A 24,104-nucleotide genomic window follows, 5' to 3' on the forward strand; every position below is an offset into this window, starting at 1 on the left:
GGTTATACTGTGGGAAATGGCTTGATTTCAAGGATAATGTCATCATTGAGGAAGTTGCCCTAGGGATGGACTCAAGAACAATTTGTTGATTATCAGCCAGCGTTGTGATAAGGGCAACTCAGTAACATTCATTCTGAAGCCTATGTTGTGACCAACAAGAGAAGCAACAAAGTGGTTCTCACTGGAGTGAGAAAAGGAAATATGTATCTAACTGACTTCAAATCATCAAATGCAGAATCTGTTACTTATCTATTAGCAAGGCAAGTCAGGATGAAAGTTGGCCATGGCACAAAAAGCTGTCCCACCTTAACTCAAGACTATAAATGAGCTAGTTAGGAAAGATTTGGTAAGAGGCATTCCACAAGTGGAATTCTCAAGGATGGATTGTGTGATGCCTGTCAAAAGGGAAAACAAATTAAGGCATCATTCAGAAGAAGCTTGATTCAACAATTGAAGAACCTTTACAACTACTGCACATGGATTTATTTTGATCAGTCAATTATTGTCCATCTCAAGGAAAAGATATTTCCTAGTAATTGTGGATGATTCTCAAAGTTCTCTTGGACATATTTTCTAAAATCCAAAGACGAAGCAGTAGTGAAATCATCATCAATCACATAAAACAATCATCCTGATTTTAAAGTTAGAAGAATCAGAAGTACAATGGAACTGAGTTCAAGAAACTGTGATGAGGATGTTTTGTGAAGAGAATGGGATCATGCATGAGTTTTTCGGCAGCAAGGATCCACAAAAAAATGAAGTCGTGGAAAGGAAGAACAGATCTCTTATGAAGCTGCAAGAATAATGCTAGAAAAAATCAAAGTTGCCACATACTTTTGGGCAGAAGCGTAAATACTGCATGCTACACTCAAATATCTCTTTGGTTAATCAAGCAAATGCATGACACCTACAATGCTCAAAATATCCTGTGGAAAGACCAAGTATAGAGAACCGGTATTTTGAATTATTTAAATATGTAATTGTGGAAGTGTTAAAATAAATAAAGTAGTGTGTATAGTTTTATCAGCTCAATGTTGTTTTTTATTATTATGTGTGATTTATGGTGTATAAGGTGGGTTCGTGTAGTTAATATGAGTATATGAATTGTTTGCACTTTTAAAAGTGAATTCAGTGCAAATGTATTTGCAAAATATTTGGAATGTCTCTAAAATGTTTTGTGATTTTACAATTAAATATTATTTTGGGATTTTATAAAATTTAGAAATCAATATTTCATAATTATAACATGCGTGATTTTCTTTTTGATTATATTACTTGTAAAATCTGTATTTATTCCAGAATTCTTCAAAAATTATGAAACTCATATATTATTTAAGTTTGAAATATTTCGAGAATTTTAAATTATTTCAGGAATTGTTCGGAGTTAGTTTCACCGCGCGTCAATTCGTTTAATTGATTAAAAGCGGGTATAAAGTGCATTTTAGGAATTGTTTTAAAATTTTGAAAAATTGCTTTTAATAAATTTCGGGATATTTCTAACATTTTAAGGTTGTTTCTGTAATTTTCTGAATTTATTTTAAGTGCAGCTCGGTTGTAACTATAATGCAGGTATAAGTTGCGTTTCAAAATTTATTTAAGTGCAGCTCGGTTTGTTAACCATTCGCGTAATTTTCTGAAATTGTTCTATGTGCCACTTGGTTCGATAAATAGCGAAATACGGGTCAGAACCGGCTTGCAAATGGAAAACCAGACACGTGTCGACTGTTAACGGATTCACAGAAAACGTGGCAGCTACCTATTTGTGGCTGTTGCAACAGTTGTTTAAAAAAAATAGAAACAACAGGAGATACATACAAACCCTGTGTTCCCATTTCCCTCGACCTCGGTTTTCTCATCTCTCTTAAACTCTCTGTCTCTGTTTTCGGCTTCGTGTGCCTTTTTCTTGGTTGCTGCCGCCTGGTAATTTCCTACACTACTGTTTTCTGTCGTTGCCTTCTTGCTTTTCGTCGAGGAGTAGGGTGGTGGTGGCGCGTGGTCTGCGTCGGGGGTGTTGATTAGTGTGTATATGCGTGTGTATATACGCATAAGTGTGTGTGTGTTGAAATTGTGGTTGCTGTGATGCTGTGCTCTTGGGTATTGTTCGATTACCTTTCTTTTCCTCCGTGTTACCACCGCGCGAATTGCATGTAGATGATTTTATTGATTCTGATCTTTTTGCAGCGAGTTGTGATGATAATGTTCGATATCTGCTGAATTAAATTTAATTATGGTAGGATTCGCAGTTGGAAACCGAATTAATGGGTACCAGTGAATTTTACACCGTCGGTGATGAGCCTCGGCGAGCCGATGGTGGACGGTGATGAATTTATTCTGAGTCCTAATTTTTATAAAATAAATAAATTGATTCGTGATGAAATTATTGAAACGAGAATTTGATTTTACATTAAGTCGCGTACGTAATTTAGTTGAGGAATGTGAGTGGATTGAGTGTTGGTTGAACTGATGATTGGGATTGTAGTTGTTATGAATTGGATTGTCGTTATTGAACTGACGTCGATGGATGTTTCGACGGGTAGTCCGATAAACAAAGGGGACGCTATCCGATTTCTGGAAAATCGAATACAGAAATGCAGGAGCATATCCGAGGATTTTTGGAACGTCGAGCGAGTATAAGTAAATACATATAGTCTGTTTATTATAGAATGATTGTATGTTGTGTTGTATGTTTTGTCCAAAACACAGTAACCCTAATTTCGTTAAATGACGAGTCTACGTATTTTCTGAAATGAACACTGGATCGATTTCGAGAATGTGAACTCTAATTATTGTCTGTATTATTCTAATATAAATAAATACGAGTGGGGTTTGAATATCGTTGGGTGAGAATTAATATAGAGGATATATCAAGCATACCTAGACGTCTAACGTAGGGTATTTCGACCCTGTAGGTTATAGTCGGGAACGCTGAAAGTGGATGAGTGACTAAAGATAACCTAGCAATCAGTCGACGATCCCAGTAGAGTTTCAACAGAAAGACCTGAGTGTCGAAGTCGAATCCAATGGGATCTAGTGGTTGGACGTTAGAGCCTGAGCAGCAGAGTCGGCTCAGAGTGATCAGTAATAGTTGTAAAGCCTTGTAAGGCAAGTATTTCTGAATTTTCTTCAAGATATATACCAATGTTTTCGAACTGTTTCATAACATGTTGATAATATTAAACATAACTCCTGTTTTATAATGCATGCTTCAAACATTTACCCTTAAACCCTGATTTCTTTCTTGATGAGTCGTAAGCCTTATTCTTTGCAAAACCGTCCTTTGTTGATCCTAAGCACCAAAAACCATACAAATATAAACTACTCTTCAAGGTATAACTACCAAACACCAAACACTGAAAGAGAATGATTTGAAAACACATAAACTTTATAACTCCAATCATTCTTTATAACATCAAAGAACCATATCCTGAAAAATCATTACTGGTCTAATACCTGACCTTTGTACAAACTGAAAACGTTTTTCTTCTAATACCCTGATATACCCTTGAGATATCCATGAGTTTCCTTACGTTTTTATTCAAGTTTTAACCATCATTGATATGATCTTGTTTTTTCAAATTAATATTTATTATTGAACTGCTTAGGACTGGATAGTTTTTATATATGTGGACCAGATTCGTGGTCAGACCTACCAATGGTCAAGTTAGGCCAATGTGTGCCTTGGATCCAGTAATTAGAACAGTGTTGTGTGCTTGCTCGGGGTTAGTGCGTGACTGATCAGCACAGCCTAACCTTGCTTTTAAAACTTAAAAGAATATCCAATTCTAATGATTAGTTAAAAAGAAAACTTGATTCCTTTGAATCATCTCATTTGATCATTTGTTTAACCTCAGTTATCGTTATCATGACTTGCTGAGTAGTTAGCTCACTTGCGAATCTTTTTATATATGTTACAGTTGAAAAGGATATGGATGATAGTGAAGTTCCTTAGTCCAAAGTGCGGGCTAAGGTTCCAGTTGAGTTGGATCGAGCTAGCAGAAGCTTCATGCGGTAGAGAGATAGTCAAATTGTAAGAAACACTTTTATTATCAGTTGTAAGTTAAATTAAAGGGGAATTTGGTACGTTGTAATAAAAGTTAAGGTTGTGGCTTATTTTCGTACTTTAACCTGTTGCGATTCATGGTTTATGAAGCAGGGTCATTATAAATAATATCTCTTATACAGGTTTATATATTGTGTATGTGTTGTGGACCCCAAACTTCCGACCCGGGTTTTGGAGGGCGCCACAGGTTGGTATCAGAGTTACAGGTTATAAGTCACTGTGTTGGGTCACACACACTGTAGAGGGGGTGAATACAGTGTATAATACAATCAAATCTAATATCTTAAGTTACAGAAAACAAACTTTATTGAAACAATAAACTCTGTTACAGTATGGAACTGTTACCTCTCAGTGATGAACAAATATCACGAGAGCTGCTAGGGTTACAATGAATAATCTTCTTGAATATTACAACACTTATAGTGTAAACCCTATGTCTGTGTTTATATATTACACAGTTACAAGATAAACGCTAATTGATATGGAATATAATTCTGCTTCCTAAAATATATCAATCAGATATCTTTTCTTCCAAGTATTCCATTCTTCACGGAACTCCTTCTTCATGCATATCTCTTCTTATGTTTATCTCGATCTTCTTTCCTTTAATCAGCTACTATCCTTATCTGAATGTCCTTCAGCACTTAAGTTCTGATATCTAACTTCTGATGATTATCTCCTGATAATATAAGTACTGATATCCTTAAGTCCTGACTTCCAGTATAAGTACTGATAATGGTTAAGTACTGATTTGTTCTGTTAAGTAAGATCTAAAATCTAAACATAAATCATATTAGCCATGACATTATCAAATATATCTAACAATCTCCCCCAACTTGTAAATTAGCATAATATACAAGTTTAACAGATATTTGATGATGTCAAAAACATTAAGTACAAATGCATGAGAATTAGACTAGATAACTATAACTTACAGTCCTTAAAGCTTTACCAATATTTAACTTCTGATAACAACTTCTGTCTGTACAAATATCAGAATTAAGCAGTTGTAGATCTTTGACTTGGCTTCATTATCTGATCTCTCTGATGTCAGGAGTTGTTCTGAGATAGTTCTTCAACAAACATCTCTCAGCATATCTAAGTTCATCAATCATTCTCCTTTTGGCATCTTTAAGATCTGCAGTATCTTCACCAATTTGAAACATTGCAGCTCTGAGATCATTGATCTTTGCTTTTCTTATATCCTGATCCAGTCTGATCAAATAAGCTTTATCAGACTCAAGATTGAATTCCACAGCCCTGTACCCTAGAAAGGTAGTTATAATTTGAGCATAATTGGGCTTCATTTCAACTATATCACCCTTGTAATCTCTGTACTTTGGAACGTATGTGCTGTCAGACTTAACAGAATAAAGCCTTTTCTGTCTCTGAATCTGATCCTTCAAATAGTTTGCAGCAGTCCCTGTCAATCTGTCATCCACTTGAAGTAAGAATAGTACATGCTCCAATTCTTTAAAATACTTCAATGGAATGGCATTTTATCTTATATGATAAACCCTACCATCTGTCATGAAATACAACAAGATGTATTCTTTCAAGTAGGTATGGTAAACCATTTGTACAGATTCTAGTTGATTCAATCTCTCAGGAGTTGCTCCAATACCTGGTTCACTCAAGAAAGTTGGATCATTAGTAGTGTTATATATTCTTCTTTCATTAGCACTTCCCAATCCAGTTTTATCTCTTGCTTCCTTTCCAGTAACTACTCTAGCTTCAAAACCACTTGTAGTAGTCTTCAAAGGTTGAGTCTGTTTTGCTTTAGTGAATCCTGGTAGGAGTGTCTTTGGTCTATCTTCTGATATCAAGTTAACTTGAGCTATGTCAGAGGTTACTTGCTTCTTCTGAATATCAGAACTTACAATTTCTTGACTCTGAACAACTTGAGCCATGTCAGAGGTTGTTTTAAGAACTTTTCTTGAAGTCAGAGCAAGATCATCCTTTTCATCAGTAATTTTTTCATTCTCAGGAGGCACATAAACCTTGATAGGTTCACCAACCTTTTCTTTACCCTTGGATCTTGGATCTATCTGCGGTTGTGATTTAGCCAATATTGCTTCAGTATGTGTCCTTTCTTTGATCACAATGCCTTTGAGTTTTGGAAGTGGCTTTTTACCAGAAGCTTCAGATTTAGATGCAACTTTCTCTGATTTAAGTCTGGCTTCTTCTTCCATTAAACTCTCCAAGTCCATTCCTGGATTTTCCTGAAGAAATAACTGTCTTGACATTTCCTTATAAAGATCTAAAAGTTCATTAGAACTTATCCTTTTACCAGTAGCAGAACTTATTCTTTTCCCAGTATCAGAACTTGTCCTGTGACTTGTGATTTCAGCTTGTCTTGATGTGAATCTTCTACCTTGACTATGACCTCTACCTATTCCAGAGCTTCCTTGATCATCTTTTCCATCATCCTTCCCTTTCAGTGTCTTGTCAGTCATGCATTTGGACTTAATTACTTTCTCCCCCTTTTTGGCATCAGCAGGTAATAGAAGAGAGGCAAGCAATTCCACTGAAGATTGGATTTCATTTAGTTGTGATTGCTGAGAAGCTTGATTTTTCAGAATATCACCAATCTGAGCTTGTTGATGATCTTGAGTCTTCTCAATAGAAGCAATCCTGTCAAAGGTAGGTTGGAAGAACTTTTTCTTATCAATTTTCCAAACTTCTCATTGCTTAATAAATTCTTCCTGAATCTTGTGTAGCTCTGCACGAGTAGTTGAATGAAGACCTTGTAGATGCTTAGTACTCAATGCAGTGACTCTAAGATGGGTTTTGAAATCATCAGAATTTAACATTTCATCAGCTTTAGTCAAGTGCTCAGCAAGATGAATATCATTTGGAACACATGAAACTGAGTTCCATTCCTTAGTCCACTCCCGTCCTGCAGGAGTTTAACTCCAAGGCACTGGTGCTTCTCAGGTAACAAACTTCTTAATAAGTTCAGACTTAAGAATAGTTTGGTGAGGAGCATGTCCTGAAGGACCTGCTTCATCAGCATCTGCAGTTGGAGCAGCATCACCAGTATCTCCAGCATTTGCAGCATCAGAACTTAAAGAATCAGTATCTTCTGATAAGACAACAGTGTGTGTAGCAATGGAGGTTTCAGCATCCTCTAATTGCTGATCTGGTTCTAAATTCTGATCAACAACCATATCCTGATGCTCACCTAAAGTCTGATCATCAGCATCTTGATGCAGAGAAGGTGTTGTAGATGACTCTGGAGTTTGAACAACATCAGTAACAGGTGTTGTTGAAGGATTAGTTGCTGTTGGAGCTTCTAAGAGAATTACTTCAGGCACAACCAAGTTTTGAACATCAATATCAGCACTTGTGCCTGGATCAACAGGAGACACAGTTGGTGTGTTATCCTTTTCAGAAACAGCTTTCTTAGATTGAGTTGATGGAGAAGAAGTGACTGTAGCAAATTCCTTGTCTTGTGAGATCAGAGATTCCTGATCCCCTTCCTTAGCTGCTTCCTCTTCATCATTTGAAACTGGCCTTTTTGCCCTCTGTTTCTTGTATCTCTTTGTTGATTTGGATTCCTTTGGAGTTTCAGGAACTGTCATTCTTCTAAGCCTTTTGAGAAGCCTAGATCCCCCAATTCCAGAATCCTTCTGAGAAGTCTCTTTCTCAGCTTCACTTACAACAGGTTTTGAAGAAGGAACCTGGTCCTCAGTATCAGATTCATCTCTCAAGGCAATCCTCCTTCTCTTTTGAGGTGTTTGAGGAACAGTCTTTGTCCTCGTTGGCTTTGGGGATGAAGGCTTCACAGTAGGTGTTCAGGATGAGGGTTGAACAGTCTGTGAAGTGGAGAGATAGGATTTGAGATATTTCCTGAGTGTAGGTTGAGTAGAATGAGCGGTAGGTGCTGATTGTTGTGGTGTTTGGGTGGTTGCAGTTAGTTGGACATCAGAATAAACAGATCTATAAGTATCAGGATCAGTATTTACTAAGATCTATTTTACAGACTGAGGAATCTGTAATGGTCTAACCACTGATTTCTTAATGTCAGCATTTACCAGGTCATTAAAGTAGCATTTTGCAACTTTAAAAGGTGAAGTTGAGGAACTAACTAATTGAGGTTCATCAGTACAAAAAGTATATATAAGTTGATAGAATCTAGCAAAGTACACAACATTCCTATCCTCTGTCATCCTATCCCCAATAAAACCAATTATACCAGTTGCAAAATCAAAATGAGTTTGATTTATGATAACATACCCGATGTGCTGACTGAGAATTGAGATAGCATCAAAATTCGAACATTTGTTCCCAAAAGCTTTGGTGATGCAGTAGAAGAAGAAGCTCCATTCTCTTCTGATATGAGCCCGTTTCAACTGCCCAAGTTTTGCCAAACTCTTTTCAAACCCCAAATTTGCCATTAACTCCTGAAGAGCTGATTCTTCTGGAATTGAAAAGGTACAACCTTCTGGGAGATGTAGAGCCTTGCGTATTGTACCAGGAGTGACTGCATAAGAAGAATCACCCACTTCGAAAACAATACTAGGAGTGCCATGTATACCACCATCATCAAAGTGCCCAGTCCGCCAAAATGTTAGAACTTGTTGGCTCGAAAAGACTGAAGGTTGGGTTAATGCATACCCAATCTCACTGTGTGCAAGAAGATCTTGCACAAAATGCAATTCAGAGGGAGCTTCAGCATGATCAAGAATTGCAGCATAGTTGTTTGGAACAAACTTAGCTCCATCAATGAGTAAATCCTTTGGTGCCATGTGAAAAATTGAGATTTAAGAGTGCCTGTTAGGTGTTTGATAAAATGTCTGTATGAAAAACCAACGTGAGAAGAAGAGAGAGAGAGTAAAAGCAAGTAGAGAGAAAAAGTATGAAATAAAATAAAAGATTAAAATAATCCTCTCTCTGTCGTACTTATACTCTAAAAAAATATGTTACCGTTGGACACCTGTCAGACATGCAGTAATAACGGATAGTGACTGGGCGCGAAAAAACAGTAATCATTACTTGCCCATTTGCCTTTTTTCAAGGAAAAAACTGTTCCACTTACCCAGATATTCCATTAATCAAGGTGAAATAGTTTTAATTCAAAATTGAAACCGTTCCCACTTATTTAATTAATTTTCACTGCAACATTAATATTCTGAAAAGAAATCAAGTGAAAATGACCAAGATAAATCATATGAGTAAGTACTGATAAAGGAAAATCAGAACTTAAATTAAAACAGAATTTATATGGTCATCAGAATATGAATATTTATCAGGATTTATCAATACATTACAAAGTATCTCAGAGACAAAATCTTGAAACAAAAACAAATTTCATTAATATATCAAGTGAATACATTCATGAAATTGAAATTACATCAGCACTTGTACAAGATTTTCCTAAGCTACTAAACCTAACGTCAACAGCCTTTGTCCTAGCTCAAGAAGCAGGGCAAGGCTGATGATGAAGAAAAACAGGAAGAAGAAAATAAATCATTTCTTCTTCCTACTCTCGACAAACAGAATGGCGAGTCGGATGATTCGCTCTTGCTGGCGGAGAGCTTCCAGCCTTTCCTCCTCCAATCGCTCCAGATGGCGATGGTAATCCATATAGAAGAACAGGAGGTGGGTCAGTACCTCCTGTGGGACAGAGTCTCATATCTCCTCAGGAATGGCCGTGACATTCCATTCCTGCTGCCATTCAGCACAGCTTAGCTCATATTAAATGTTTGGTAATTCAAAAACATGTTGTATCTGACCATTGTGTTTTTTGAAAGAAAAAGTATGAACGTAAGTTTGTGAGAAAGAATTTGATGGGAAGGCTGATGTGAAGTGGTTGCTTATATAGGCAAGTGAATGCCAGGAGACGCAAAGGAATTTAATGCTGACAGGTAGAATTAATTCTACCTCATCTCCCCAGACTTGGAAAAAGAATAACATTCATTGGAAAGAGAAAACATGGTTTAATGTGCACAAGAAACAAGTAAAAGTGGACTGTTCAAGTACGAATACCATTAACCCTAACCATAGTAACTATTGATCTTCCACTTCAACATATTCTAGTTTGAACCGAGACTCTTATCAAATTTTATCCACAGATAAGTCAAGTAAAGAATTTAGACTGTAATATCAGAACTTAGACTTATATCAGAACTTAACAGTCATCAGAACATAATTTCTTAACTCGAAAAAGGAATGCCTATCTGAGTAAATCCTCATACAAGTTCTGAGTTATACTCTTCAGAACTTAATCTTCAGAATATGCAACCAGAACTTGTCCTCAGAATTAGTGCAAAATGACACAATGACTATTTATCTAAAACAACATAGACCATCACAGTAATTTTCATCATTCAGATGGAGTGATTAGTGTGTGCATCAAGCTAAATAGCAGACAAAGAGTAAAGTCTGATTCACTTCAGTACATCTTAGAAATAAGGCATAACTAAAATTTTGCTAAAGAGCTGTCATTATCCAGAAACCTACTGATGAATGAGTTCATGCTTGAGTCCATCTCAACTGTTTTGTGCTAATTTTATGCATCTTTTTAAATTCTATTTTACAGTGGCTTCTTAGTGTAAGTGAGTCACAACTGCTTATCAGAATTTATGCTATTATCAGAGTATTTCTCCAGTAATCATAGAGTGTGAAAAGTCACCAAGAAAATATTTTGCTTTTCTAATGCATATTTACTTAATACCAGCAATGCATTTGGGTCGTCCCTTCCACATTTTTACTCTAGATCTCAAAGGAGTACCTGATTCTATTCTTTGATCCTTTTGCTTTTTCTTTTGATAAGTGAGGTTTATCAGCACTTTGTACATTCAACAGTTTTACTAGTATCAGAACTTAACAGATGAGTAGCATTATTCTAATTTGTGACTTAGTAATAAGATAAACAAAGTAAACTCAACTAAGCTCAATTATCAGAATTTGCTTGTGTCATAAGATTTCTACAGAAATAATTACTTCTTACATGGGATCATTTGTTTATTGAAGACTACTAGGTCAGTATCTAGCACAGTTATCCTCATAGGATTGAATAGTTACTTAAATAGAGATATCACTTATCAGAGTTTAGAAACATATATCAGACAACAATCAGTACTTAAACGCATATTTCAATTAATCAGAGAATACACAAAGAGATTACATTCTGTAAATACTGATCATAAAGTCTGATGCATCAGAACAAAACTAGGCAGAGTTAGAAAAAGAACCTGAAACCATTCCAAGTTCATTTACCAATCTTGTAAAAGTGGCTTCACACAATGGTTTTGTGAAGATATCTGCTAGTTGTTGATCTGTTGGAACAAAGTGCAATTCCACTGTACCTTCATCCACATGTTCCCTTATGAAGTGGTACCTGATGCTGATGTGCTTTGTCATAGAGTGTTGAACTGGATTACCTGTCATAGCAATAACACTTTGATTATCATAGTAAATAGGGATTTTGAAATATGTTAACCCATAATCCAGTAACTGATTCTTCATCCAAAGAATCTGTGCACAACAGCTTCCTGCAGCAATATACTCTGCTTCTGCAGTTGATGTGGAAATTGACTTTTGTTTCTTGCTGAACCAAGAAACCAATCTGCCTCCAAGGAATTGGCAGCTTCCACTTTTGCTTTTCCTGTCAATTTTGCAACCTGCAAAATCTACATCTGAGTAACCTATTAGTTTAAAATCTGATTCTCTAGGATACCACAATCCCAGATCAGCTGTTCCTTTAAGATACTTAAAAATTCTTTTCACAGCTGTTAAGTGAGGTTCTCTTGGATCTGCTTGAAATCTTGCACAAAGACAGGTAGCATACATGATATCAGGTCTACTAGCAGTTAGATAGAGTAGAGAGCCAATCATACCTCTGTAATCAGTAATATCTACTGATTTACCAGTATCCTTATCCAGTTTTGTTACAGTGGCCATGGGAGTGGATGCACTTGAACAATCTTCAATTCCAAATTTCTTCAGCAAGTTTCTGGTGTACTTAGTTTGACAAATAAAAGTGCCTTCTTCATTCTGCTTGACTTGAAGGCCCAGAAAATAGCTAAGTTCCCCCATCATACTCATCTGATATCTTGACTGCATCAGTTTGGCAAACTTCTTGTAAAGTCTGTCATTTGTAGACCCAAAAATGATATCATCAACATAAATCTGGACCAGAAGTAAGTTCTTTCCATGGTTGAGGTAGAACAGTGTTTTATCTATTGTTCCTCTGTTGAATCCACTTTCCAGAAGAAACTGAGCTAAAGTCTCATACCATGCTCTAGGAGCTTGCTTAAGTCCATAAAGTGCTTTATCAAGCTTGTAGACATAATCTGGATGTTTGGAATCTACAAAGCCTGGAGGTTGTTCAACATATACTTTCTCCTCCAATTCTTCATTGAGAAAAGCACTTTTCACATCCATTTGAAAGACAGTAAACTTTTTGTGAGCAGCATAAGCCAAAAATATCCTTATGGCTTCTAACCTAGCAACTGGTGCAAATGTTTCATCATAATCAATTCCCTCCTGTTGAGAATATCCTTTTGCAACCAACCTTGCCTTATTCCTTGTAATTATGCCATCACTGTCAGTTTTGTTTCTGAATACCCACTTTGTACCAACAACAGATCTATTCTTTGGTCTTGACACTAGGGTCCAGACATTGTTTCTTTCAAATTCATTTAACTCTTCCTGCATTGCTTGCACCCAATCAGCATCTTGAAGAGCTTCTTCCACTTTCTTTGGCTCAGTCTGAGAGAGAAAAGAATTGTAAAGACATTCATTTGAAGTACCTATTCTAGTTCTGACACCTGCATCAGGATTTCCAATTATCAAATTAGGTGTATGTGATTTTGTCCACTTCCTTGCAGATGGAAGGTTTTCTCTAGAACTGGATGCTCCCCCATGATCCATGCTGTCTTCATTTTCATTTTCTGATGTTCCCCCTGAAACTATGCTCTCTGAGTTGGATTCTTCAGAATTTAGATTTTCAGCACTATCAGAACTTGGCTTATCAGAACTTGACGAATCAGAACTTGAAGAGCCAGATGTATGTTCTGATGTTTCTTGAGATGTGGTAAGATCTTGAGTATGCTCCCCCTGCATAGGTGCATCTTCCTTTGACGTAGTTACCACAGTTTCAATAACATCAGAGTTTAATCCATCAGAGTTTACAGTATCAGGACTTAGACTGTCAGGATTTTCAGTATCAGAATTTGAGTCTTCATTTTCAAATCTCAGCTGATCATGGTCAATGAAATCTTCAAGACCAGTAATCTTCTTGTCATCAAAAGAGACATTGATAGATTCCATGACCACTTTTGTTCTCAAATTATAGACTTTGAAGGCTTTTGTGGAAACTGGATATCCAACAAAGATTCCTTCATCAGCTTTTAGATCAAACTTGGATAGTTGTTCAGGATGAGTCTTGAGAACAAAACACTTGCATCCAAATACATGAAAGTACTTCAGATTTGGCTTCTTTTTCTTCACCATCTCATATGGTGTTTTTCCATGCTTGTTAATGAGTGTTGCATTTTGAGTAAAACAAGCAGTATGCACAGCTTCAGCCCAGAAATAGGTTGGAAGCTTTGCTTCTTCAAGCATTGTACGTGCAACTTCAATGAGAGTTCTATTCTTCCTTTCAACAACTCCATTTTGCTGTGGAGTTCCCGGAGCAGAAAATTCCTGCTTTATTCCATGGTTTTTGCAGAACTCTTCCATTATCAAATTCTTGAACTCAGTGACATTATCACTCCTTAAGATTTTCACAGAATCTTTGACCAATTTATCCAGATATTTGACATGATCAATCAAGATAGATGCAGTTTCAATTTTTGTGTGCAAGAAATACACCCATGTGTATCTGGTGAACTCATCCACTATGACCAACGCATATTTCTTCTTTGCAATAGACATGACATTCACTGGACCAAATAGATCAACATGTAGTAGATGATAAGGCTCAAGAATTGATGATTCAGTCTTGCTCTTAAATGAAGATTTTCTTTGTTTGGCTTTCTGACAAGAATCACAAAGGCCATCAGGAGCAAATACTGACTTTGGCAGTCCTCTCACAAGATCTTTCTTGACCAGTTCATTTATATTGTTGAAATTTAAATGAGAGAGTTTCTTGTGCCAATTCCAGCTTTCTTCAATTGATGTTCTACTCATCAGACAAATTGCAGAACCATCAGTACTTGTTGAAAGCTTAGCTTCATAAATGTTACCACGCCTGTATCCTTTCAGAACATATTTGCCTTCAGATTTACTCACAATTTCACAGTGTTCTTCAAAGAAATCAACATGATAACCTCTATCACAGATTTGACTTATACTCAGCAGATTGTGTTTAAGTCCTGAGACTAGAGCTACTTCTTTAATTATGACATTCCCAAGATTGATATTGCCATATCCCAATGTTTTTCCAATGTTGCCATCTCCATATGAAACACTTGGGCCAGCTTTCTCCACAAAGTCTGATAGCAGGGCCTTATTTCCAGTCATATGTCCTGAACATCCACTGTCCAGAACTAGAATATTTTTCCTATTGCCCTGCCATCACAAAGACCACTAATTATTAGTTTTAAGGACCCAGACTTGCTTGGATCCTTTGGCCTTATTAAGTTTGTTAACATTTGCAGCGGATTTAGCATCAGAGTTTATGTTAACATTTTTCTTATCAGAACTTACACTATCAGACTTTGAATCATAATTTACACTAGAAGGAACAATGGAAACTTTCTTCAAAGAAGGTTTTATTTGATAATAATCATAGTACAAACTATGATATTCCTTACAAGTATAAATGGAATGCCATAAACTACCACAATGAAAACAAGGATTTTGTGGTTTGTATCTAACAGACTGACTCTTAACTCCTGATTTTGAAGGTAAGGAGTTAATATTCTTATTCTTCCTGCAAAAAGAAGCCAGATGGTTAGAACTTCCACAGTTATGACATGTTTTCCTAGGAGCATCAGGAACAGGTTTATAATTATTACTTTTATTCACACCTTCCTTTCCATTCCTATTTTTCCTAGGTGATTTTACCTTGTTTGCATTCTTAACATCTTTCAGCTTATGCTTAAGCTGCTTCTTTGTCATTAAGCCTATGTTTACTTCAGCTGTCTTTTCCTGTTTTAGTTTGTCAGAAGTTAATTCCTCTTTAACTTCTAATTTCTCATTTTCAGACTTTACAGTTACAAACTTAACAGGTTTTAACTTTAGCTTTTGCTTAACAGCAGGCTTAATTTCTTCAGTTCCTTTATCATTCTTATCCTCTCCATAACCTAAGCCCTCTTTCCAGTTTCCACTACTTAGCAAATTTTGAGTTGTTTTGCCAGAGTTAGTCCAAGTCCTGATAATCTCTCTTTCCTTTTCGAACTCAGTTTTTAGAGATTCATTCATTTTTAGCACTTCATCCCTAACATAAAAAGTATCATCTCTATCCTTCTGAGTTTGATGGAACATGACTAACTCTTTTCTAAGAAATCATTTCTTTTCTTAAAAGCAAGATTTTCAGAAGTTAATCTTTCACATGTTAAAGTTTGATCTCTATAACTAACAAACATGGTTTTAAGATATCTTCTCAACTCATTAATATCATCAGTATGAAAAGCATAAGTAGTCCGAGGTACCTTTGTTTCAGCAGCTTCAGAACTGCTCTCAGCACTTTCTTTATCAGCATTTGCCATCAATGCATAGTTCTCCTCACTTTCAGAGTCTGAGGTGTCTGTCCAGCTTTTCTGCTTTGTGACAAGAGCCTGGCCTTTGTCACCCTTTACCTTCTTGCAATCAGGAGATATGTGGCCTTTCTCACCACAGTTATAGCATTTAACATTGGTATAATCTCCTCTGTCAGACTTTCCTCCTCTGCCTTCAGATCTTCTGAAATTCTTCTTATCAGAGCTTATGCCTTTCCTGGAAAACTTTTTTCCCTTCCTGAACTTCCTGTATGCAATCTTTGTGATTCCTTTCACCATAAGAACACATAGCTTCATCATCTCTTCATCAGCATCAGTCTCAGGCAAGCTTTCAGAATCTGAGTCATCATCACTTTCAGAACTTGATGACTCAGTATCAGACTTTATGAAAAGAGCTTTACCCTTGTCTTTCCTTGAGGAAGCTACTTTGGGGGATTCTTCTTCAGCCTTAAGAGCAATTGTCCTTGACTTTCCACCTTTCCTCTTGCTTCTTTGTTCCATCTCAAGTTCATGAGTCTTGAGCATTCCATAGATTTCATCAAGTGTTGTTTCATCAAGATTGTAGTTGTCTCTTATTGTCGTTGCCTTCAAATCCCAACATTCAGGAAGAGCTAACAGGAATTTAAGGTTTGAATCTTCAAGATCATACCCTTTATCAACCAATGACAAATCATTCAAAAGTTTGACAAATCTATCATATAAATCATTCAATGACTCATTAGTCTTTGAGTCAAAATGTTCATACTCTTGAGTGAGTATTGTCTTCCTGTTCTTCTTAATTGTGTTAGTTCCCTGACACCTTGTTTCCAGAGCATCCCATATCTCCTTAGCAGTCTTGCAGTTGATTACCCTGTTTGACATTACATTATCAATGGCACTATGCAGTAAGTGTTGTACCTTAGAATCCTTAGCAATTGATGCTATATCTTCAGCAGTATAATCATTCTTCTCCTTTGGTACGGTCTTTGCTGCTTCACCTGCAACTGCAACAGCGAGCTTGGTTGGTTTGTGAGGCCCTTCCTTGATTCTATCAAGGTATTCTGGATCTGTTGCTTCCAGGAACATGGTCATCCTTACCTTCCATATGGGATATTCAGATGCTCTCAGTATGGGAACTCTGATAGTCTCATACCGACTTTGAATTTGTGTCTTTGGAGGTTCTTCAGTTTTTATAGGCTTAGTTGGAGTTTCTGTTTCAGACATGATTGTGTTTGGATCTTTAACTGTATGTGTGTTAACAGATTAGCTCTGATACCACTTGTTAGGTCACACACACTGTAGAGGGGGTGAATACAGTGTATAATATAATCAAATCGAACTTTAATATCTTAAGTAACAGAAAACAAACTTTATTGAAACAATAAACTCTGTTACAGTATGGAACTGTTACCTCTCAGTGATGAACAAATATCACGAGAGCTGCTAGGGTTACAATGAATAATCTTCTTGAATATTACAACACTTATAGTGTAAACCCTATGTCTGTGTTTATATATTACACAGTTACAAGATAAACGCTAATTGATATGGAATATAATTCTACTTCCTAAAATATATCAATCAGATATCTTTTCTTCCAAGTAGTCCATTCTTCACGGAACTCCTTCTTCATGCATATCTCTTCTTATGTTTATCTCGATCTTCTTTCCTTTAATCAGCTACTGTCCTTATCTGAACGTCCTTCAGCACTTAAGTTCTGATATCTAACTTCTGATGATTATCTCCTGATAATATAAGTACTGATATCCTTAAGTCCTGAGTTCAGTATAAGTACGGATTAATGGTTAAGTACTGATTTGTCTTGTTAAGTAAGATCTGAAATCTAAACATAAATTATATTAGCCATGACATTATCAAATATATCTAACACACTGAAACAAGCCTAGATTGTTGGGATTGGGTAGAGGGTTAGGATTAGGAATAGGAAATAGAAAGATAAGATGTCGTGAGGATGAGTGCGACTATATAGTAGGTCTCTGGCACGGTTCGTGTTGCGATTCGGGATTCTTAGCTTGTGACGTGATTTCCAGACAACGGCAATGGCGGATCCTGATTTCCATGCATCATCTGATTGTTTGGAGCTTTCCATTCGAGGATCGTCATCTTTTCCTATATTTGATTCACACCTTGTTCTTTCATCAGTATTAATGGTATTACCTTCTGTTATGACAGTTGCACCCCTTCAAGCTATTCTATACTATTCTACCACCTCTTGTTATGAGACTACCTATTTAAGAACCCCCATCTATTTATTCTTGTTTCACTGAACATTCGGCTGTGAGTGTATCTCTTTAGTTTACCCTATATCCTGTTCTATACCCCCAGTTTAGAACTTGTCCTATGAAGCGATTGTACCTACGAGGATGGATTCGAGAGCTACAGTAAATGGTGAGCGCTTGAGATATAATTAAAGGTGAGACGAAGTTTAGAGAGGAGATTTAAGTGTTTCAGAGGATAGCTGTTATCGGGTTAAAAGAAGCCATTAGTGACTAAGCCACCCATGAATAATTATGGGATGAATTAGATGAATCTTGAAAGAGTTAGAGAGAAAGGTATAAATCTGAAATTTTGGTGGAATTAAATGATAGTGCTATGATAAATGCGATATGTAAAGTAGTGATGTGAAGTGATACGAGCAAACTTTGTTCTATGAAATAGACTTGTTGACTATTGGATAGCCTGTTCTACTTAACTACTGCAACGATAATGTTGGGAGTATTACCAGTATGGGAGCCTTGATGTGAAGCTACGAATAAGATAATGTGCGTCAACAATTGAAGTTTCGTCGATTAAGGAAGGTAAGTGGACACGATGAAGGAGAAAAGGTAGATTGAAGTGAAAGGACCTTTATATGATCGTTCCATTAATTTGGTACCTTGTTATAGGTTGGAAGGACAACAACCAACTCATACAGTAAAGACAACTAGGTTTGTGATTTTCCAAACTTTTTAAACAAGTTTTCGAAAAAGATTTTTCTTTACAAATTTCTAAAAGCCTTTTCGAATAAAATGATTTTTAAACATTGGTTGTCAAGTTACTACTTGAGTTTCTTGTTTTTTAGAAAGCCCAGATTACCAGGAAGGATGCTGTTTCAGACTTAGTATTGCTAATTTCGAGAACGAAGTAACCTATGATTATGAAGAAGTTGATTATTTCTAACAGTAAAGTGCATGTATTGTTTGATAAAATTTACAACAGAATCAGCGTATGGAGTAACTATACATTCAATTACTAGGACTATCAGAGTTCGAAGAATTCATTGATTTAACAGAAGTCGGAGCGTGATCGCAGAAGATTGGAAAGATTTCTAGACCTCTCTAAAAGCAGAATATTATTAACAAAAGGATTGTTATGTCGAATGGTACGTGGTTATTCTAAATTAAAAGAGGAATCTTGAAGTTACCTGGTAGGAACGCCATTATGATCGAATTGTTAAGGTATTATACGTGTCAGTGCGATGTTAAAGACACAAAACTTAGCAAGTAAGAATTCATTATAATGCTTGGTTTGCGAAGACATTTCAGCGGACTTTCTAAAGTTTTTATATGACGCAATTGGGATATGATCGAACGAGCTCGAAAGATGAATACAAATGAAATGTGGATGGTGACCAATGGTATCGTTCTTGCCTTCAATATTACAGCATATATTCCTATTCAATTCCTAAAAATGTATGAACTTCTTTTCTTAAATAAACTATTTGCTATGATATCAAAAAGGAGGATATTGTATTCCTTTCAAATTTAATTATTTCCTCAAGTTTTGCTTTTTGATTGGGACAAATAGTGTTATGGTGAGACACTTTGTCGGAATGACGAAGAGTCGGGTGGGATGCCACCTAAACATGTGCTGTATGCCAAATGGTATGAAAGACTGGCCATCTTAAGTACCAATGTGGTTGTCTCATTCATATTCAAATCCTTGTTTCTTATTTCTTTTCAACTCTAAATTTTGTTGAATTATGAATCCTTCCAGTTGCTTCGTTGTACTGTCGTTCTTTGTAAGAGTTTTTCAAACAGAAATCAACGAATTATGGACCAAGCGGGCAAAGGTCCATCTACTTCTCACGCATGGGAAGCAAACAAGGGCATATGGCGAGAATTGCAAATCACTAACCCAGTCAGGGATGTACTAAGGACCAAAGGAATCTACTCCAATAAGGAATACGTCTTCTAGAACGACAATATACGATTTTCCTGTGAAATATGTTGTTCAGATTATGGGCGTGATAACATGGATGATTATGGTAAATACCTCATGCGTTAAAGTATTAAAAGATGTTAGAGAAACTTAAGTGTTTATCTCTCAAGGTTTTGTTGATGAGATGAATTACTCTGTTGAATTGATAAGATTATGATTAAAGGACTAGCAAGTCAAGAACGTGTAATTGTTACATAAGTGAATACCAATGATGGAATTGAGATTTCTGGCAATAAGTTGTGAAGAATTGATATCATTTGAGACAAGAGGATTTGACATTATTCTAAGGAATGGATTGACTATGGAAGCATGATGCCCAGAAAACCCGTCATGATGAAAAGATAGCTCTGAAGACGTCAGATGAGAATATGATGAGGCATAAAGGAAAAATGAAGGTAAAGAATTGGTTAACGATGATAACGATGATCAAGATGTGAGTATTACGGTAATTATGAGATAAATAAAAGTTAAAGGCAAACAAAATGGAAGATTTTATAGCAATTAAAGAGTTTAAAGATATGTTTCCAGATAAGTATCAACAATTCCTCCAGATAGAGAAATGAAGCTCGTGATTGACGTAGCACCTGAGACAAAGCCAGTGACCAAGGCCTTACATAAAATGGCACCAGTTACAAGGAGGAAATTAGCAAAGCAGATGTAAGAGACATTAGAAGAAGGAGCGATTAGACCTAGTGTACCCCATAAGGTGCACCAGTATTCATTACTAATAAGAAAGATGGAACTATGACGTTATGCGTCGACTAGCGAAAGCTTAACAAGTTTACTATCAAGGGCAAGTATCTGTTACCTTGACCCAATGATTTGTTTGATCAGACGAAGGAAGCATAGTACTTTTGTAAGATCGATGTAAGATTTGGTATTTCACCAATTGAAGATAAAACCTATGGATGTAGCAAAGATAATTTTCAGAACTAAGTACTATTCCCGTATTGTCATTTGGATTAACCAATATACCCGTAATATTTGAACTCGATGGAAAAAAAAATCTTTAAGGAATATCTGGATAAGCTGTAGTGTAAAACTTAAAGTCAACGGAGGACCATGCATTTAATGATAACTGAAAAGTTAGAGAAGAAAAAAGTTGTATGAAGTATAGTTCTTAGCATAAATAGTCAATGTGGAGAAGATCAAAAGAGACTCAGTAGAAATTAAAGTTACTATGAATGAAAAGAGACCAGAAACACCAACAAAATTAAGAAGTTTTATCATAGGCCGGTTACTATCGAAAATTGGTGCAAGATTTCTTGGAAGTTGCAATATCTTGGACGAAGCTGACCAGGAAAATCAAGAAGTTTATATGAAGTAGAGAAGGGTAAAAAAAGTTTTACAGAGTTAAGTGAAAGAATGGTTACATCACCTGCTTTATCATTTTGGAAGTATCAAGGAGATTTGTAGTTATAGTGATGCTTCTCATAAGGGAGTAGGATGTGTGATGATGTAGCACAATAAAGTTATTGTATATGCACCCAGACAACCGAAATCTTATGAGCAGAAGTATCCTACTCATCATTGGAGCTACCAGTAATAATATTTGTTTTGAAAATGGGGAGACATGATATGTATGGAGAAAGGTGTAAGATCTATACGGACCATAAGAGTTTGAAGTAAGTATTCATGAAGAAAAAAAAATGTAGTGGCAAGTGATAAACAAAAAGGAGAGAACGAACATAGAGACTACACCAGAAGAATTACCTATGGAATTTTAGAAATTGGAATTGGAAGTCAGAATTCATAATCCAAAAGAAGCAAGGATGGTTCGTATGACTTTTCAGTCGAAGTTATTAAGGGAAGGATAAGGAGATGTCAAGAGAAGATAATGAATCACGATGTTAGCGATTAGTAATAGGAAATTTTAGCGATCACGATATCCCTAGGTCTTCTTTCAGCACTTGGATGTTACAAGTAAAAGAATTAAGAAATGAGATCCTATAGGGAATTCACAATATTAAGTATTTAAGTTATTGAAGAGATGCCAAGATATACGAGAATTTAAAGAAAAAATAGTGATAACTAGTTATAAGAAGGAAATTTCAAGATAGATCAGGAAGTGGTGGACATGTCAAAGAGTTAAGATGAAGTATTGGAAGGCCTAGTGGATAAGGTAGACTCAGGAAGTGACTTTACAAGAGGCGAATCGTGAAGTGTGCCAGTGATGTTAAGGGAGAGAATGAATGAAATTATGAAAGTATGTACTGATTATCGGGAGTTTAGCAAAACAACGAATAAGAATAAGCGACCCCTACAAAGAATTAATTTCCTACGAGACCCAATTCAGGAAGTGTGTTATATTTCAGGGATTAACTTAAGATCCGACCTGAGAACATATCAGAGATTATAATTAAAGTGACTTAAGGGCATTGCAAGCTCGGATGATATTATGTGAAATAATAAGTGTATCAGATGATTATAAGGAATTAAGGATCATGGTGTATAAGGAGTACTTAGATAAGCAAACTGTATTTATTGATAACATCCTCAGCTACTCAAGGAATAAGAAAGTCTACGTGGAGTGCCCAAGGATTTTTCTCCAAAGATCAGAAGGACAGCAACTATACATTGAGTCTTCAAGAACGAAATTTTGACTAAGGTTAACAAAGGATTTTGAATTAATCCATTAACAACTACCTAAGCAAAGCCGTATGATAACAGACGCCTGATGTCGACAGAAAGGATTGGATGTAACTAAGACCACCGAGGAGTTAATAAACGAATTAGAAAGAGTGGAATCTGAAGTTTAAATACTTAAAGGTGATAATACGTGAATCTACGAGATTACTTTTTAGCCTTAACAGATGGAAAAGAGTAAGAGATGTTTAAATGTTTGGAAACCAAGTTAAAAACGAGCACTGCCTATCATCCTTAAACGGAGAGTCAAAGTACGGAAGTGATTCAGGAAATGTAAGATATGTGGAGAGATTGAGTTTTAAGGAAACACAGGAATGATCATTTATCATTGATGTCAGCTTTGGAATGCCACTTTACCAAGCTTCATGTGAACGCAAGCGTAGGTCCCCATTTTTATTGAGATAAAGTGGGAGAAAGAAGGTTGTCAAATTCCAAGTTAATTCAGTCCACCAAGAACGTAGTGATATTGATTAAAGCGGCTAGGAGTAGACAAAGAAAGAAGGCGGAATTGTATCGAGAGAGAGTATGAATATAGAAATAGGACCAGTAGTATTAGTAAAAGTTTCACCTTGAAAGAGGTTGGACAGGTCCGAATAGAGGGGACAAGCTGAGTCCTAAATTTAGTAAACCGTTCGAGGTATTGATAAATATAGGTAAAGTTGTTCATGAGTTGATGTGACCGTCACAACAGTGTGTACACATAATGTGTTTTGCTTTTCAATGTTAAAGCGATAAGTATGTGATTTGAATTAAGCGATTGGTTAGGAGCCAATGGGCTCCTGTCTAATTTTATTCTGCATATAGTGATCGATCCAAATTTTTGATCGTTAAGGCGAGTCCTTGGAAATGAGTGTATATCTATAATGAATACATTTGAAATCCGCGAGTAGAAGAGTCTACTTAGAAATTAGAGTCAGGTATGCTTGACAAATATCCTCACTTGTGTAATTAGACCAGATTCTGAGGACGGAATCTTTTTAAGGGGGGAAGGATATAAGGACCCGTGTATTTTTTGAATTATTTAAATATGTAATTGTGGAAGTGTTAAATAAATAAAGTATGTGTATAGTTTTTGTCAGCTCGATGTTGTTTTATTATTATTTATGTGTGATTTATGGTGTATAAGGTGGTTCGTGTAGTTAATTATTGAGTATATTGAATTGTTTGCACTTTTAAAAGTGAATTCAGTGCAAATTTATTTGCATAAATATTTGGAATGTCTCTAAAATTATTTTTGTGATTTTACAATTACAATATTTATTTTTAGGATTTAATGAAATTTAGAAATCAATATTTCATTAATTATTTAACCCTGTGTGATTTTCTGATTATATTTACTTGTAAAATCTGTATTTAATTCCAGAATTCTTCAAAAATTATGAAACTCATATTTATTTAAGTTTGAAATATTTCGAGAATTTTAAAATTATTTCCGGAATTTTCGGAGTTAGTTTCACCCGCGCGTCGATTCGTTTAATTGATAAAAGCGGGTATAAAGTTCGTTTTAGGAATTGTTTTAAAATTTC

This window comes from Apium graveolens, chromosome 7 (genome assembly GCF_009905375.1).
Source record: "Apium graveolens cultivar Ventura chromosome 7, ASM990537v1, whole genome shotgun sequence".
NCBI lineage: Eukaryota > Viridiplantae > Streptophyta > Magnoliopsida > Apiales > Apiaceae > Apium > Apium graveolens.